This window comes from Humulus lupulus, chromosome 1 (genome assembly GCF_963169125.1).
Source record: "Humulus lupulus chromosome 1, drHumLupu1.1, whole genome shotgun sequence".
NCBI classification, from domain to species: domain Eukaryota; kingdom Viridiplantae; phylum Streptophyta; class Magnoliopsida; order Rosales; family Cannabaceae; genus Humulus; species Humulus lupulus.
This window is the reverse complement of record NC_084793.1, coordinates 195,668,565-195,672,444: the sequence shown is the minus strand read 5'-3', so window position 1 is coordinate 195,672,444 and position 3,880 is coordinate 195,668,565. Positions and strand designations below refer to the sequence as shown.

Genomic DNA, 3,880 nt, shown 5'->3' with positions numbered 1-3,880 from the left:
ATGCATGGTTAAGAAAAATACAATTAATAATAATAATAAAAGGAGGTGAAACTAAATAATATGTATATATATATGTGTGTGTAGGATTAATTTAATTGTCAACGATGAAATCGAAATCGAACACTGAAATAATCTGGCATGTATAGATGAAAAAACATAGTTGCAGCTGAGCATTAAGTTTCAATTGTCTCATTGGTCATAATCCAATGAAAATGGCCTAGAGAGCTGTCTAAGAGATTAATCAACTTAAAGGGACTGATAACTACAATATATATACTTTGTTTAGCATGCACGAAAACTATATTCAACTTATATATATATATATATATACTAGTTAGAATGTATGTGCAATGCACGTTATGTTTTGCACTACATATGTTTGAATTTAAAACAATTTAAAACAGAAATATTTAAAAATTATATGATTTCCATAATAAATATTAAATATGTGAAATAATGAAAATATATTACATGGTATTAAAAGAAAAATGTTGTGTTAATATTTAAAAGATTTAGTTAGGTAATTTATAAACTAAGACGAAGATTCAACTACTGGTTGCAATTCTTGAATAGAGTAGACATTAAAATTCTTATATTTTTGTTGCTTTAACTTTTCTGGATCAGCATAAAGTTTTTTATTTTTGGAGCAATATAACAAATCAATTCTATCTATATATGTATATATATATAGAATCCCTTTTTTGGTTTTAAAAATAGGAGCAATATAACAAATCAATTTTGGTTTTATATAGCAGATTTTGGTTTTAAAAATAGGAGCAATATAACAAATCAATTCTAAAATACTATCAAGTTTATTTAGAGAACATGATTTTTAATAATTTTTTTAAGAAAGAACCAATCAATCAAAATTATTAACAAAAGCAACCATTTGCATAAAATGAAAAAAGGTATTTTCTTCCCCCAAGTCTTCTAGTTCTTCCTAGTTCATTGGTACCATCTATGTTCATGAGGTTTCAGCACCACCTAATTGGCTAGTTCCTCCTCTTCACAATCTTCTTATCTACTAAATTCTTACCTCATCGTTGGCCTTGGCCAATGATTATAAGCCAATGTCATGTAACAGAGTAACACGTTATCAGCTTGTCTAGTCATGTCAATATATTAATGTTTCAATGCTTTAAAAAAGACACTCAAATCAATTCATCACTTCAGAATCCACAGCTAGAGAAAAGTAAGTAATATGGTGGGAAAAGAGTTGAAACTTAGAAAAGAAAATTCATAGAGATCGATTAAAGAGGACATCTGTGAACCTTGATTTAGGTTAATGCTACAGAAACATAAAAATTCCACCAGAAAATGAAACTCAATATATATGCAAAATGGCATAATGATAAAGATGAGTAAAAAGATTTATGTGCACTATCTCTGAAAAAAAGAGAGTCAGATATGGTATTTTTATTGTTTCCTATACATATAAGGATTCTCAGAGATGACCAACCTGAAGTTGTTTTTCACTGCTTTTAAGTCTTTTCGTATAATCTTTTACTTGCAGAAAACATTTGTGAAGCTGCAGATGATTAAAGAAACATCAGCATTGAATCCAGTCCAATCATTGTCTGAGTAGAATTTTCACCAGCTTTATATTAATAAATATTTGAAAATACCTTGGTCAACTATGTCTTATTGTATTTTTTTGATACAAGTCAACTTCTAATAATAAAATAGCAAAAACAAAAAGGAAACAAAAATTGTTTTAATGTTACAATAACTCAACTAACTATGCTAGACCAGTAATTTAATAATACATTTCCAGAGGAAAATGGATCAACTAATTATATGTTCACATATAGAAAAATCATCTTTTACTTGCCTTCTTATTTGCTAGGTAACCAGGATAGTTCTGGTTCATTTGGGCTTCCATTTTCCTAGCAGTGCGTTGAATAGTAGCTAGTTTCTGACGATGGTTGTGACTTTTCCGTTTGCTCAAAAACAATAATCCAGCTGTAAGAACCATCCCTCCAACTGCCCATGAAACTCTATCAGCAAATGCCATTTCCAGCACCCACTGATGAAAATCATCTAACAGGCCTGCAGCCCCAGTTTTCTAGGGCATTGAAGATGACCGTGAAGATTTCCATGAATCAGAAATTAAGTTTAGACTGGCTTTACCACCATAGCAAGATGTTTCTTCACCAAGCAGATCATCTTTAACAGCAAATCCTGCAGCATGACACAACTCTGTGCCATTATGAACCCACTGTGAAGCCCTACCACAAACAAAATCATTTACCCCACATAGTGCTAGAACCTGTGTCATTGCCTCCATGGAGAAGCAAGAATCACAGCAAGCATTAAAAACTGTCACACAAAGAGCTGCATAATCTAGGAGGTCCTGGATGAACGCCAACTTGTGGATTACATATGGAACATTCTATTAGCTCCCACAATTGCAAGCACTCTTGATTGGCCTCCCCAGTTGAAGCAAGCTTCCTTATGTTTAGCAGTGCAGGGTGTGTCTGAGCCACATCACAGCAAGTTTTTTGGCGGAACACCCTGCAAAGTGTCAGATCTTTGGATCCCCTGCTAACCTTTTTTGGAGGCTTCCCGTCATATGAGAATGGTGGAAAGCGACCACCTTGGGAAACACAGAGTCCATCGGATTTACCAGATGAGAAGGGTAGGATCAGAGTAAGGAGAAGCAAGGAAATTAGAGAAGCGTAACCCATTTGCTTTTCAATCCGATTCATTAACTGGTAGACTCAACAGCGAACTGACTCGGAAGCGGTGGGAATTACGCCGTAACGTCTTGATCAACAAACAGAGTTTACTGTGTCTTATTGTATGATGGGGTTTTCTTTGCATTAATCAAAGAGTCTTCCAATTTCTGAATCAATCATCAAAATATTACGGGGAAATGAAAGCCACTTGCTGATAATGTGAAAACGGAAGTGGTGAAAAGAATAATTATTGAAAAACAATTCATCTTAAAATCAGTCAAATTGTAGACAAAAGTAGAACAAGTTATCTATGAACAAAAATAAAATCTGGGAATTTTGAGAGTAAGCACCTCAGTACTTTACTTTGAAATTTTATAGAATAACACAAAGATAGATACAGAGATGCTAAAAAAGAAAAAAGAATGAAAGAAACACAAATGGGAGATACTTAATAGAAATTACGATCTTGATTTCTGCCCATAGCTTTACCGTAATTTCTTCTTCTTCTTTCTTTACAATACAAAGACATACAATGATACAGCATGAGTCAATACCCTTACAAATTTGCATTTACAGAGAAGAAGCCCCAAATAACCAAACCTATTATCAAACCCAGAACAAAACTTAACTATTTCCCACATATAATAAATTCACCACAAAGAACAACCAAATATGCTAATGCCGGAAATCACCAAATCTGAAAGAATGTCGTTTGAAAGAAATGCTTACCCAGATTTTCCCAGACACCGGAAGTTCTTGCTTCCCCAAATCTGCCCAAAAGTTACGCCTTTGTCGTGCTCAGAAAATTAATGAGATGCTCGGATGCAGAGACAACAATGTTTGTCTCGTTCGGCGCTTCATTGACAGGGACGACGAGCAGCAGCAAAAGAAATTGGGGGAAAAAAGAAGAAGAAGAAATCGGAAAAGAGAAACAAGGTCAGAGGAAAAATAAAATAACATCTTTAGTTTTTTACTTTTATTAAATAAAATCTTATTATAAAATCAATTTCTTTAATTTCCTTTTGGCCCCAAATTTCAAAAATCATATCTATTAAGTCCTTTACTAAATTCATTTTATTTTTTAAAAACCCCATTTTTAATTAAATAATATTTTAATCCAATAATCTTGACTAATCAAAACTCTTTCTTTTAATCCCAAATATTATAATTAAATCATAATTTATTTTAAATCTCACAAATTT

At 32.6% G+C, this 3,880-nt stretch overlaps 1 pseudogene; it reads right to left on the bottom strand.

Moving 5' to 3' along the window:
• Positions 1-1,705: 1,705 nt before the first annotated feature.
• LOC133824460 (folate-binding protein 1-like) lies at positions 1,706-2,813 on the bottom strand (annotated as a pseudogene).
• Between the last annotated feature and the right edge of the window lie 1,067 nt (positions 2,814-3,880).